This window comes from Salvelinus sp. IW2-2015, linkage group LG10 (assembly GCF_002910315.2).
Source record: "Salvelinus sp. IW2-2015 linkage group LG10, ASM291031v2, whole genome shotgun sequence".
In the NCBI taxonomy this organism is placed as follows: Eukaryota; Metazoa; Chordata; class Actinopteri; order Salmoniformes; family Salmonidae; genus Salvelinus; species Salvelinus sp. IW2-2015.
Window position 1 is genome coordinate 13,768,299 of NC_036850.1, and position 15,768 is coordinate 13,784,066.

At 43.4% G+C, this 15,768-nt stretch overlaps 1 long non-coding RNA gene across 1 annotated transcript in view; it reads left to right on the forward strand.

Moving 5' to 3' along the window:
* Nucleotides 1-1,231: 1,231 nt before the first annotated feature.
* LOC139028317 (uncharacterized) overlaps nt 1,232-15,768 on the forward strand; it is a 139,682-nt gene continuing 125,145 nt past the window's right edge. Inside the window, exon 1 of the long non-coding RNA XR_011480492.1 lies at nt 1,232-1,372. This is a non-coding gene — a long non-coding RNA (uncharacterized lncRNA). The remainder of the gene's footprint in view (nt 1,373-15,768) is intronic.

Consider the following 15,768-nt stretch of genomic DNA (forward strand, 5'->3'; position numbering starts at 1 on the left):
TTGTAATGCCGTCAAGTCATCCATCACTCTTATCTGGGATGACATAGGCAAGAAGTAAATAGGCCTTTCCTCTATATTTAGCACCCACCATCATTAGTAGAAAATCCTAAAAAGCCGGACAATAGAGGATTGATTGCAGAGAATAATGCATCTACAATCCACAAAGGTAGAGAGAAAAGTAAATTGCAAATCCACAACTGAGTTTATTATCCTAACCTTCATAAAAGTGACAAAGTGGCAGGGAGAAAAAGCAACAAAAATGCTGAGAATACAGGCTGCATTCTTTAGGTTGTCGTTGCTGTTCTGGGAGGTTTATCTGCATTGGAAAAGTGTAAGGAGCAGACGGAGGGTCCCGTCCTGAAAGAAAGAGCAGAACGGCATGATGGGGGAGCTCACTGAATTCTGGAACACTCCCAAACTCCCAACAGATTGCTTCTCGACTTGGAATGGATACTGAGATAGCCCTCTCCTACAACTCTTATATAACCCTGCAGCCTCTTTAGCTACCGCACTGTATGAAGGTGCTACAACCATATTGCTACAGTATGTGGGGTTGTTGAGCTGCACTGCCACTTAGACAGATGATAGCGATGCATATTAAGTAGCTTGAAGACGTTGCTTGAAGAGGACAGTAATGCTGTCGTGATCTCTATTGAGCTTGGCGTTAGGTTAGCTCATATGGTTGCGACGATTATCCGTTCAGGGTTCATTTCTCCATGGTGAAAACCCCATATGACACCGTGCTGGCACCTTTTAAAAAACCTTTCACACCAAGGCAGCCGCTCCACATAGCGTCCATGCTTTTCTCTGTCATAAATTTCATGCAATTGGCAGCAGGTCAATATTTTGAGACATGCAGAAGAGGTCAGGAGTTTCACCTGTTCCCCTGTGAGGAGGACTGAACAAATTTCATCATTCACCACAGCTGTCACAGCCACAGAAAAAAAATACAGAATGAAAACAAAACTGAGATGAGACCTGAGATGAAATGACCTGACGTTTTCTATCTTTTATTTTGTTTTCCGCCTATGCATTTGGCAGAGGAGATAAGAAAGAAGGGTGATGTGGAGGAATGTGTTCATTCATTACTCTACCCATTGTGATAATCTAATGTTTATCTGATAAACAAAGCTGTGGGCATAGATGTTCCACAGGGAAAGTAAACTGGGTTTTTTGGAAGGGAAAAATACAGTGGCCTGTCTGTGCATCTGCATGCAGTGGTCCCGTGTGGCTCAGTTGGTAGAGCATGGCGCTTGCAACGCCAGGGTTGTGGGTTCATTCCCCACGGGGGGACCAGGATGAATATGTATGAACTTTCCAATTTGTAAGTCGCTCTGGATAAGAGCGTCTGCTAAATGACTTAAATGTAAATGTAAATAAAAGTTCCCCCCTATTCCTTAGCCTCCTGCACACACACCGAAGCCTAATCTTTTATTTAACAACCTGAATATCACAAATGAGTTTGTGCATCTTTATTTGTAACACTCAAAGGGACCAATCATTATCTTTTAATTACCACTATCCAATATTGGGAGCCATTATAGGAAGATAATTAATCTTCCACCATGGCAAACTAAAGAGACTGGGAGTGGGAGGGAGATTTGCACAAACAACAAGTTCATACACAGCAACTCTTTTGAGGTGCACTATTTGCACACAAACAAACACTGAATAATTAATTAATGGAGCAGCCAACAGCCATAAAGAGACAGTATTGAATGAATACAGTACTAGGTGAATTGGCTGTTCATTACATGCACAGCCATTGTGTGTTCCTTACAAATCAGACACATAGGCCTAGCACATTTATGTATTCCATTTTCACAAGCTCTGTTTTTATTCAAGGCTGTCATGCATTTTACAGCCTTAGCATTGCAGCCACAAGAAGGCAAACAACAGAAATAATTAGGTAATTGATTCAATTGCATCAAGATCAGGCACATCCTAATTCCCTGTTTAGTCCATCTTTCTATACGCCTAATTAGAATGTTTGGGGTGAATTCGAATTGAAGGCAGTCAATTCAGGAAGTTATTTAAACTTAAAATCCTAAAATGTAAAAACTTTTGAAATACAGTAAATACTTTCCACTCTTCAGTTTACTGACATTCTTGACAATAGATCCCTTTTTTTATGTATATATATTTTTAGTTTACTTAATAATTAGAATTGACCCCAGCCCTGATGTTTATGTTAAATATTATTAGAATTCTTTTTTTACAGCTAACTTTTTTCCTTAGAATAGTCCAGTGCTTGGCTTGGACTGAAATAGGTTCCGGCAGTGGCAACCCGTCATTCAGGGCAGGGGGGGCAGAGCCCCACCTGTTTTGAGCCCCACATTTCTTGCAAAAAATATATAAATATTTTTTGGGTGGGAGGCTTGCCTGTTGTGCATGTTATTTTGGCATTAATACGTGTCACATATCAGTTTGCAAACAATGTAAAAAAAGATATAATAATTGAGTTAATAAAGCTGCATACACACATGGTCTCTTTTTTGTTTTCTTGAGTAAGGCAGCTCCAAAATGCAGGTGTTTCAGCCTAGCTCAGTGTGGCTTTCTGTAGTGGTGGGGTGAGCCAGCAAAAAATAGGAGCATTGTGCTGTGATTGGCTCAGTGTTATGTCACTCATGGGGACACTACATCATCGCCAAGTTTAAGTCCTTAGTAAGGGTAGACATCCTAAAAGTCAGCCCTTTGGGTCCAGCCATAGTTATATTACAAGTGCCCTTCCAAGAAGGCTCAAGGTCATCGGCCACAGATAAAATGACTCCAAATCACGTTATATGTACAGTAGCTTTGATTGGACTGATCACGTCAACATCTTACTTTCAAAGTCTTAGCTAGCAATCATCATCATGAATGAAGTCGACAATCTACAGAAAAATTATTTTAAGATAAATATTTAAGAGAAATTATAGATAAAACGTTGCTCATCGGCCATTGGACATAAAGATTCACAAATTCAACAAGGAGTTGTTTGGAAAGAATCAGTGGCTAACTGCAAGCATTGCATAGCAACCAGTATCCTGCTATTCAATGGAGTGCCTGTGTGTTTTTTTTCCCGAGTTCCCACCATAAATCCAGAGAATGCTTTGATGACAAAAGTTTGATGACAAAATTTGCCCACAAAGGACCGCCGTGCCACCTTCATGTTGTGAATAGGGGGGCGTTGTTTTCACTTTGGAAAAAATCGTGCCCAAATTAAACGGCCTCGTACTCTGTTCTAGATCATACAATATGCATATTATTATTACTATTGGATAGATAACACTCTGAAGTTTCTAAAACTGTTTGAATTATATCTGTGAGTAAAACAGAACTCATTTGGCAGCAAACTTCCATATAGGAAGTGAAAAATCTGAAAACGAGGCTCTGTGTCAGGGCCTGCCTATTCAACTGGCTTTTATTTATCGATCTGTATGCACTTCATAACCCTTCCACTAGATGTCAACAGGCAGTAGAAGGTTGAATGGGGTGTCTAGCTTGATGTGAAGCCGAATAAGAGCTTTTGGAGTGGCAGGTCCGGTCTTTTGGCAGTTTTCGACGGCGCGCAGGGGAACCTCACATTGTCTTCTGAAAAGCGTTCGGTATACACTACGAATTGCTCCGGCTCTCATTTTATTTGATACATATGATAATAACATCATAAAGATGGATTTTCAACCGAGTTTGACCAGTTTATTCGAAGTTTATTGGGAATTTTTGAATTTTTCGTTCCATGCGCCAAGAGATGAAGGACATGTGCGCTCCACAATGCTAGCCAAAGTTGCTAATTCGACAGAAGAAATGGACATTCTAAAACCAAACAACGATTTATTCTGGACCTAGGACTCCTTGCACAACATTCTGATGGAAGATCAGCAAAAGTAAGACAACATTTATGATGTTATTTCGTATTTCTGTGTAATATGTTGACTCCAACACGGCGGAGAATAGGTGAGCGCTGTCTCACAATAATGCATGCTGTATGTTGTGGTAAAGTTATTTTTAAAAATCTAACACAGCGGTTGCATTAAGAACCAGTGTATCTTTCATTTGCCATACAACAAGTATTTTTATATAAAGTTTATGATGAGTTCTTTGGTTAGATTAGGTGACTGTCCAAAATATCTCTGGACATTCTGGTGAATTGTTGCTACGTATTCACAATGTATAACCACGATTTGCAGCTCTAAATATGCACATTTTCGAACAAAACATAAATGTATTGTATAACATGATGTTATAAGACTGTCATCTGATGAAGTTGTCCAAAGGTTAGTGATTCATTTTATATCTATTGCTGGTTTTTGCGAAAGCTATGTTGGCGGTGAATAAATGTTTTTGTGTGTTTGGCTATTGTGGTAAGCTAATATAATTCTATATTGTGTTTTCGCTGTAAAACACTTAAAAAATCGGAAATATTGGCTGGTATCACAAGATGTTTATCTTTCATTTGCTGTACACCATGTATTTTTCATAAATGTTTTATGATGAGTATTTATGTATTTCACGTTGCTCTCTGTAATTATTCTGGCTGCTTTGGTGCTATTTGTGATGGTGGCTGCAATGTAAAACCAGGATTTGTAGCTATAAATATGCACATTTTCGAACAAAACATAAATGTATTGTATAACATGATGTTATAAGACTGTCATCTGATGAAGTTGTTCAAGGTTAGTGATTAATTTTATCTCTATTTGTGGGTTTTGTGAAAGCTACCTATGCGGTGGAAACATGGTGAAAACATGCCGTTGTGTGTTTGGCTATTGTGGTTAGCTAATATAAATACATATTGTGTTTTCGCTGTAAAACATTTWAAAAATCGGAAATGATGGCTGGATTCACAAGATGTTTATCTTTCATTTGCTGTATTGGACTTGTGATTTCATGAAATTATATTATATGATATCCCTGTCCCGTTAGGCTAGGCTATGCTAGTCAGCTTTTTTGATGAGGAGGATCCCGGATCCGGGAGAGAGAAGCGGTAGTTAAGTGAGCACATCATAAGCCAAGGTGAGTCCAAAAATGTCTTGTATGCTGCTGCATAAATGATGTAAAATGCAAGGGAGATATGTATACTGTAGCTAAGAAAGTAATAGTAAGTGTTTGTTGTGTAGTAAGCTGTTAGTAGCCCATGTACCTCACCCTAATAATTTGGGCTATTTTCACCTCTTAATTTCACCTAACGATACTGTTCTGACTTGGTGGTGCTGCACATGTAGCCTATAACCTGTTTTTGAGAAATGTCATCATTGTCACGTTCCTGACCTTATTTCCTTTGTTTAGTCTTTGTTTAGTTGGTCAGGACGTGAGATGGGTGGGCATTCTATGTTTTGTGTTTCTATGTTGGGTTTGTTGTTTGGCCTAATATGGTTCTCAATCAGAGGCAAGTGTTTGTCATTGTCTCTGATTGGGAACCATATTAAGGTAGCCTGTTTTCACTGTTTGTTTGTGGGTGATTGTTCCTGTTCGTGTGTTCATCTGTTCTGTGTTCCRATGTTCAGGACTGTAGCGTTTTCGGTTCCTTCTGTCAGTTTGTTGTTTTTGTTCGTTGTTTAAATATCCTAATTAAAATATGGATTATCATCACGCTGCATTTTGGTCCTCCTCTCTTTCGCAACCCTTTATTTATCCTACGGTTCTGACTTGTTGTACAGAGAGAATACTGTAAGAGCAGCCCATGTTCTGCATTCTGTCGCTGTACATTTCAAAAGTGCTGAACACATAGTTATAATGACTACGTCCATCTTACTGTAGCTCGCTCATTAATCTCTTAATCGAAATTAAGGAACGCCTCTTATCCGCTCATCATTCCCTTATGCCATAGTTTCTACATCTCAATTGTCAGTAAAACCACATTTGTTTAAGCAAGTCAGCCATATCAGCTATGTTTTTTTTAAAGGCAATAAACGAGGCTGAATTAACTGTTTCGCTGCCAGACAAGGCTCTGCTGATAGCCAGGTGTAGCAGTGGTAAGAATTCACTCCATGGTGCTGAAAAGAAAGCTCTGCGGTTGGGACAGCTTTATGTAGTTCCTAACAGTTTTTGGGCACCACTTGTCGCCGTTATAGTGCAATTAATGTCACGTTCCTGACCTGTTTTCTCTTGTTTTGTATTTATTTAGTATGGTCAGGGCGTGAGTTGGGTGGGTTGCCTATGTGTTGTTTTCTATGTTGGGGTTTTGTGCGTTCGGCCTGGTATGATTCTCAATCAGAGGCAGCTGTCAATCGTTGTCCCTGATTGAGAATCTGCATACTTAGGCAGCCGGGATTCACGTGTGTATTTGTGGGTGTTTGTCTTTCGTGTCAGTATTCGTACCACACGGGACAGTTTTTCGGTGTATTCTATTGTTTATTTTGTTTCATGTTAGTGTTCAGTTTATTTATAATAAATTATGGACACTTTCCACTTTGCGTCTTGGTCCGATCCCTAAACCTCCTCTTCAATCGAAGAGGAGGAAATCAGCCGTTACAGAAACACCCACCACCAAAGGACCAAGCAGAGTGGAAAAGGCAGCGACAGCAGCAGCAGCAGCGCAAAAAGGAGAATTGGACATGGAGGACGTTTTGGACGGCAAGGGTTGCTACACATGGGAGGAGATCCTGGCTGGAAAGGATCGCCTCCCATGGAACAGCTGGAGGCAGCTCGGAGAGCAGAGGCAACCGGAGAGAGACCGGCGGTATGAAGGTACGCGGCTAGCACGGAAGCCCGAGAGTCAGACCCAAAAATCTATTGGGGGGGGGGGGGGGGGGGCACACGCGGAGTGTGGCAAAGCCGGGTAGGATACCTGAGCCAACTCCCCGTGCTTACCGTGGAGTGAGAGGGCGTCGTACTGGTCAGACACCGTGTTATGCGGTGGAGCGCACGGTGTCCCCAGTACGCGTGCTTAGCCCAGTGCGGGCTATTCCACCTCGCCGCACTGGTAGGGCTAGGTTGGGCATCGAGCCGGGTGTCATAAAGCCGGCCCAACGCATCTGGTCTCCAGTGCGTCTCCTCGGGCCGGCGTACATGCCACCAGCCTTACAAATGGTGTCCCCGGTTCGCCAGCATAGCCCAGTGCAGGCTATTCCACTCGCCGCACTGGCAGGGCTACGGGGACCATTCAACCTGGTAAGGTGGGCAGGCTCGGTGCTCAAGAGCGCGTGTCCTCCTTCACGGTCCGGTAATTCCGGTGCCACCTCCACGTACCAGTCCTCCGGTGGCAGCCCCCGTACCAGGCTGTCTCTCCGGGTTCTCTCTCCAGTTGCTCTCATCTGCCCAGCGCTGTCTGAGCTGCCTGCCTGCCCAGCGCTGTCTGAGCTCCCTGCCTGCCAGCGCTGTCTGAACTGCCTGCCTGCCCAGGGCTGTCTGAACTGCCTGCCTGCCCAGCGCTGTCTGAGCTGCTGCCTGCACAGCACTGTCAGAGCTGCCCGTCTGTCCCGAGCCGTCAGAGCTGCCGTCTGTCCGGCCGTCAGAGCTGCCCGTCTGTCCCGAGCCGTCAGAGCTGCCCGTCTGTCCCGAGCCGTACGAGCTGCCCGTCTGTGTTGAGCAGCCAGAGCCGTCCCGCCAGACAGGAGCAGCCAGTGCCGTCCGCCAGACAGGAGCAGTCAGTGCCGTCGGCCAGCCAGGATCCGCCAGAGCCAGCCAGCCAGGACCAGCCAGAACTGTCCAGCCAGGATCCGCCGGAGCCAGCCAGCCAGGATCCGCCAGAGCCAGCCAGCCAGGATCCGCCAGAGCCAGCCAGCCAGGATCGCCAGAGCCAGCCAGCCAGGATCCGCCGGACGCGCCAGCAGCCAGGATCCACCAGAGCCGCCCGCCAGCCAGGATCTGCCTCAGTCGTGGCTGCCCTCAGTCCGGTGCTGCCCTCAGTCCGGTGCTTGCCCTTTGGTATAGTGGGATTGGAAAGGAGGGTGGTTGTTAGGAGGAGGCCACGGGGGCGAGTAAGGAGGCGGACAAAAACATTGTTAAGGTGGGGTCCACGTCCCGCGCCAGAGCCGCCACCGCGGACAGACGCCCACCCAGACCCTCCCCAAGAGTTTTAGGGGGTGCGCCCGGAGTTCGCACCTTGAGGGAGGGTTATGTCACGTTCCTGACCTGTTTTCTCTTGTTTTTGTATTTATTTAGTATCGTCAGGGCGTGAGTTGGTTGGGTTGTCTATGTGTGTTTTTTCTATGTTGGGGTTTTGTGCGTTCGGCCTGGTATGATTCTCAATCAGAGGCAGCTGTCAATCGTTGTCCCTGATTGAGAATCATACTTAGGCAGCCGGGGTTCACGTGTGTGTTTGTGGGTGTTTGTCTTTCGTGTCAGTATTCGTACCACACGGGACTGTTTTTTGGTTGTATTCTATTGTTATTTTGTTTCATGTTAGTGTTCAGTTTATTTATAATAAATTATGGACACTTTCCACTCTGCGTCTTGGTCCGATCCCTACACCTCCTCTTCAATCGAAGAGGAGGAAATCAGCCGTTACAATTAATGTATTGTTTAGTGTTGTTTAGAGTCTTTGCTGGCATGCATCTATAAAAAATGTGTTTGGAGTGTTGCCCCACCAAGATAGACATGCTAAAATCGCCACTGGGTTCCGGTACTCATTTTGGGTGCCGGTACTGTTTATATTTAGGTGCAGGAGCACCACAATACTTTTGAGCTAATATTCTATTAAAGAAACAGAAGATCAAAGCAGTAGAACATTTGAGGTGCTGGTATTCAGCTCCGGTGAGCTCCTGCCCAAGTCCAAGAACTTGAATAGTCACCTGTAACATACTGTTGCAGATTGATTAAAAAGTCATATCTAAATCACTGTTAAAGGCCAATCTTAAAGGCCAATTTTATGAACTAATCATTGAATGAACCCACCTGAAACTGACTAATTGCTGCAGACAACATAGACAACAACATTTAATTTCACTCCTTATTAGCAGTTCCCTTTAAAATCACCTCTATCAAATATAAGACCTGATGTTTACAACTACTATTTTAAGGTTAAATAATAACTGTACAATTAGAGGATAACTATCTGATTCATTTATTGAATGGCACCAGGGAAATAGACTTGAAGGGTGGCGATTACAAATAAACAACCTCCGGAGGATAGAGACATTTAGATTGATATATGCATATTTGGCAGACAATTCCCCTGTCAGAAAACAAATTAACCCCCAATCTTCATGAGGTAATTTTTTTGCAGACAAAAGATAACCTTGGTCGACTCAGAGACCCCTATTTCACAGCATTCAAGATAGTTCTATTCCAATTATTAAGACGGTTGGTGAAGCATGATAAAACAATGAACCATTAATCATGGCCGCGGTTCAGATATGACCAAGAACTACATCCAAGTGGGATATTGAACTACGATACCACATTAACTTTAATACCCACAGACCAGAGAGCTCACTGTACAGTAGGTGATGTATCATATATGAAAACAATGAAGTCAACCAGAGCAGGCTTGACCTCTACAACATATCAGTTGGGTTCGCTCTGTATCCTGTGGGAAAATATCACCTCTGTATGGCAGAGAAGTATAGGCCACCACAAAAAGGTAGATTAACTAAAAATATGAACAGTCTACATTTCCCCTTTCCATATATATATGCAGTGCATTCGGAAAGTTTCAGCCCCTTGACTTTTTCTACATTTTGTTACGTTACAAGCCTTATTCTAAAAATGTATTACATCGTTTTTTTCCCCCTCTACACACAATACCCCTAAATGACAAAGCAAAAACAGGTTTTTAGAAATGTTTGAAAATGTATTAAAACAAAAAAATGAAATATTACATTTTACATAAGTATTCAGATGCTTTACTCCGTACTTTGTTGAAGCAATTACAGCCTCGAGTCTTCTTGGTATGACACTGCAAGTTTGGCACACCTGTATTTGGGAGTTTCTTCCATTTTTCTCTGCAGATCCTCTCAAGCTTTTGTCAGGTTGGATGGAGAGCGTTGCTGCACAGCTATTTCAGTTCTCCAGAGGATGTTCGATCGGAGTTCATGTGCAGGCCTCTGGCTGGGCCACTCAAGGACATTCAGAGACTTGTGCCGAAGCCACTCCTGCGTTGTCTTGGCTGTATTTCTAGGCGTTGTTGTCCCTGTTTGGAAGATGAACCTTCACCCCAGTCCTGAGGTCCTGAGCAGGTTTTCATCAAGGGATCTCTCTGTACTTTGCTCCGTTCATCTTTCCCTCGATCTTTGACTAGTCCTCCCAGTCCTTCTGCTGAAAAACATCCCCACAGCATGATGCTGCCATTACCATGCTTCACTGAAGAGATGGTGCGCAGGTTTCCTCCAGACGTGAAGCTTGACATTATTTATTTTATTTAACTAGGCAAGTCAGTTACAGAACAAATTGTTATTTGCAATGACAGACTACCCCGCCAAGCCCGGATGACGCTGTGCCAATTTTGCGCCGCGCCCTATGGAACTCCCAATCACGGCCGATGTTGATACAGCCTGGATTCGAACCAAGGACTAGTTTGCTGCTGAAAACATCCCCCACGCATGATGCTGCCATTACCATGCTTCACTGAAGAGATGGTGTCAGGTTTCCTCAGACATGACGCTTGACATTAATTTATTTAACGAGGGCAAGTCAGTTAAGAACAAATTGTTATTTGCAATGACAGACTACCCGCCAAGCCCGGATGACGCTGGGCCATTTTGTGCGCCGCCCTATGGAACCCCTATCACGGCCGAATGTGATACAGCCCTGGATTCGAACCAGGGACTGTAGTTGACACCTCTTGCACTGAGATGCAGTGCCTTAGACCGCTGCGCCACTCGGGAGCCCTAAGAGTTCATTCTTGTTTTACCAGACCAGAGAATCTTGTTTCTCATGGTCTGAGAGTCTTTAGGTGCCTTTTTGCAAACTCCAAGCAGACTGTCATGTGCCTTTTACTGAGGAATGTGCTTCCGTCAGGCACTCTACCTTAAAAGGCCTGATTGGTGGAGTTGCTGCAGAGATGGTTGTACTTCTGAAGGTTCTCCCATCTCCCACATTGGAACTCTGGAGCACTCTCAGAGTGGAACATCTGGTTCTGTCACGTACCTGACCAAGGCCCTTCTCCCCCGATTACTCAGTTTGGCCGCGGCCGGTCAGGTCTAGGAAGAGTCTGTTGTTTCAAACTTTTTCATTTAAGAATGATGGAGGCCACTGTTTTTCTTGAGGACCGTCAATGCTGCAGAAATGTTTTGGTACCCTTCCCAGATCTGTGCCTCGACATAAACCTGTCTCGGAACTCCTACCCACATTCCTTCAACCTCATTGCTTGGTTTTTGCTCTGACATGCACTGTAACTGTGGGAACCTTATATAGACACGGTGTGTGCATTTTCCCAAATCATGTCCAATCAAATGAATTTACCACAGGTGACTCCAACCAAGTTGGTAAAAACATCTCAAGGATGATCAATGGAAACAGGGTGCACATGAGCTCAATAGCAAAGGGTCTGAATTCTTATGTAAATTATGTTTTTTTATGAATTTGAAAAATGGAGGGGAAAAAACTGTTTCGCTTTGTCATTATGGGGTATTGTGTGTAGATTGGTGAGGAAAATTGTTTTATTTAATCCATTTTAGAATAAGGCGCTGTAGCGTAACAAAATGTATATAAATAGCTAATTAGCATTTTCTGAGAACATTCCCTTTTCCACCTCAGTGCAAGATAGAAAAGCTACATCGCTCTTGGAAAAAACAACAACACTGAAAACAAAGTGGGCAAGATGTGGGATGGCACCTAGAGGCAAATGGTTCTGAAGTTTGACAGCCCTGTGGCAATTTGTCAGTGTCATTTTCCACAAGCGTCTCTATGCTGTCCCAACAAACATTTCATTACAGGAAATAATTCATCTGCATCCAGAAGAAAAGGGCGAGGGAGCGCCATCGCTGACTTAGCTATGAGTTATCTCCTCAATAACTTCTAATCAGACTGCCGCCGTTTCCTCCACCTGTAAACAAAAGTAATATCAGTAGATGTGATGGAGGGAAGAAGGAGACAGCTTCTGCATGCTCAGGACCAGTGTTGAGCTAGCTAGCTAGCTGGCTGTAGAGCGGAACACTTAATTAGGGCCAACGACTAGCCCCAGCACTACTGAATGAGCCCTGAAAATAGCACACGCTTACTTTCTAAAATAAAGGCCTGCGTGCTGGCAGTTGTTACTTTTCTTTCTCATTTTCTCCCCCACCAATATTGGTCTTGAGATTCACTTCAACGAAATGCAGAAACGCTGTTTGGGGAAGGCTTGGAATCCTGTATCTTACCTGGTTTTGAGTGTGATCATGATGAAGGAAAGTAGTTGATACTAATTACTATTATTTACAAAATTCAGTTTCAACTACACACAATAAACAAACAGAACATTTACAAACAAAAAGCAAGTGGAAATAGGAACAATATGATTGTTCATTGTTCAAATAGGGAGGACCAGTGAGTTGAAGTTTACTGTGGTGCTACTGTAAGTTGAACCAGTTTAGAGGTGCTGGGTGAACAGATGGCTCCTGTCTGAGTCGGGAGTACTCAGTCTGAAGATGCAATACAACACACATCCTATTTAGAGACCAATTTATTTGTTTACTAAGATCTTCAGGTGAGTCACAGCATCACTGGAGAATGATGCATACATCCTGATCTAAAACCAGCGGAGCATTTCTATGGATATGGAGAAAAGTAGTCGTTGCAATTGATCAAAATGTCCTGGCCATACATTGTGTTAGGAAAACAACTCGCCAGCCTACAAAATAAGTCTACTTGGGGTTAGGCCTGTCTAGCTGTTCCATATCCTGTCCCGAATGACTATTTAACATGGAAGAAAGCATAAGTGATTAGGGTGTTGTACTGTATGCACATGCCTAGCCCTTCTCATGACTCCAAACGTTACAACATTGGTCATTCTACGTCCTTTTTGAATACCTGACGTAATTATTCAAGTGTGAAATACTCCATCTATAAACAATTTATCCATGATTGTGATACGATTTTTGGAAACCTTGAACACTCAACTTAACCTAATTATCATCCAAAAATAACAAATACAAAAGATACACTTACTGTTTTACCACATATTTCCTTGTCACGCCCTGACCTTAGAGATCCTTTTTATGTCTCTATTTTGGTTTGGTCAGGGCGTGAGTTGGGTGGGTATTCTATGTTCTATGTTTGTAGTTCTATGTTTTGGCCGGGTAGGGTTTCTCAATCAGTGGACAGCTGTCTATCGTTGTCTCTGATTGAGACCATACTTAGGCTGCCCTTTTCCCACCTGTGTTTGTGGGAAAGTTACTTTGTGTTTAAGGCACGTAGCCTTTAGTTTCACGATTTGTTTTGTAGTGTTTCTTGTTTTGTTCGTCGTCTTTTCTAGAAGAAAAAAGAAAATGGTACGCTCACCACGCTGCACTTGGTCCAGTTTCTTCCTTCAACAGCAGTGACATTTCCACTGATTGTTTTTTTTGTGTAACAGGTTCGAGCCACAGGTTTGTTTTGTTCCCTCCAAGTTTTCTATTAGCCTCAGGAAGTGCAACGCAGTGACTTGAAAGTAAAGTTTTCGATGTTCCCGAAACCGTATTGCACGCAGTTATTAGACACGGTTAGACGCAGTTAGACAGAGCGTCGGGACAGCTGTACACATTGGTTACCCACTGTGGTCAATTGTTAAACTGAGACCCCTATGGCTATATGGCCTTGGGTTCTCAAAGAGCTGTCATGTTCCTAAGAAGACAGCTTACTTACCAGGATCAAGGGAGAGCTCTGTCTCTGACTCTCTAGTCCGCCAGCCCAAGCAGGTTGCAATGTTCCTAGATGGTGACCAAAATAATATTAATATACACAAAATAAACAAAAGGAAAATCCATAACAAAAAGGTATTCAAACAAATAAGGGAAGACCCTGCTAGGCCAGAAAGGTGCCTCAATCCACCTCTCCCTCAGCCATCACCTGCCAATCCCTACTCCTCTCTAGACAGATTGTGCCTCCCACAAATGTACCAATCATCTGGTTTACATGCCACTGCTACGTCCACCGATTTATCCGCTTGATGCTCACATACCCTGGACACAATATAATCTAGCAAGATGGAAATCACAAGAGGGTTATTTTCATGAGTGCATTCTGCAAATGGCTAGTTTGCATCATCTACCTCACTAAAAACAACTGCAAAGAATTGCCTGCGAACTTTGGGTGCGAATTGCCGATGTTCTGGCATGTCTGCCTCGTGATTTGTTGGGGGAGTTGTCTGTCTGAAGTCTTTTTCAAAATTTACCAGAGTCTTTCATTAATCCCAGACCCTAGTTACTGCTGTTGCCTAGGGTCTGGGTGTCAGACCCTAGGATCGATTTGCCAATCCCCAACACATTAACAGTCATCACGTCCTGGCTCTCTCAGCACCTGACCTCGGTAGCTGCTGCCCCTAGGGATGGGAGGTGTTCAGTGGTCTACTTAGGGTCATCAATACTTACTGCCTCTCTATCTCCGTGTGGTGTGAATAACCAGTTTTATCAGGATCAACAATCCTTTAATATCTTACATAAAGACTTAGAAACAGTCACAGAATAGTCTTGGTATGGCTATCTGGCATTGGTGAAAACGGATTAAATTGTTCGTTGGACATACTGACAAGAAAACAAAGCATCAAATAAAACAAAAACTTTTGATTCTTTAGCATTTACTGGGATGACGGAGGGACAGTAAAAACACATGACATAAAATCATACACTAAAATGATTTTCATGGGTGTACTGCTGGTAGCTAGAGACGAGTGACCAGTAATACCTTATTTTGATGCTGGATGACAATTGTCAATGACCTTACTCATCAATTAGATATGACCATTAACAGTAAAAACATCTAGGAAAAGCTTCAATGCTCTTTACTGAGGAGGAGGTTGTTGGCCAAGATCTCGCGATACATGGCCCCCATCATCCTCCCCCTCAATACGTGCAAGTCGTCTCGTCGCCCTGACGGGCCTGAGCATGCGCTTGGGCTTGAGCAGGGGGACGCCTTGCATGCGCTGCAGGATTTTATCCAGTGACGCGGTAGTGTGTTATACTTGGTTTCTCTTAATGCACTGTGTGTCCCAGCTCTCTTCAGGTCATTGACAGGTCCCAGCCGTGTGAGTTCTGGGCTGATCCCTCACCTTCCTCATGATCATTGATGCCCCACGAAGGTGTGATCTTGCATGGAGCCCCAGACCGGAGGGTGATTTGCACCGTCATCTGAAACTTTCTTCCATTTTCTATAATTGCGGCCAACAGGTTGTTGCGCCTCTCACGCAAGCTGCTTGCCTATTGGTCCTGTGTAGCCCATCGCCTGTGCAGGTCTACAATTGTATCCCTGATGTCCTTACACAGCTCTCTGGTCTTGGCCATTGTGGAGAGGTTGGAGTCTGTTTTGATTTGAGTGTGTGGACATGTGGTATTTTATACAGGTAACGATCTCAAACAGGGGCAGTTTTAAATTACAGTACATGAGTGGAGAACAGGAGGGCTTCTTAAAGAAAAACATTTAACAGAGTCTGTGAGAGCAGCGCAATTCCTCTACTTAAGGTCCTAGAGCTGATCGCGGAACTGATGGGATTCAAATACTTTATGTCATGCAATTAAATGCAAATTAATTACTTAAAAATTCATACAATGTGATTGTTCTGGATTTTTGTTTTAGATTCCGTCTCTCACAGTTAGTGTACCGTATTGATAAAAAAATGACAGACTCTAACAGTGCTTTGTAAGTAGAGAAAACCTGCAAAATCGGCAGTGTATCAAATACTTGTCTCCCCACTGTATGACGTGGTTTTTAAAATGTAGAAAAAAACACTTATGC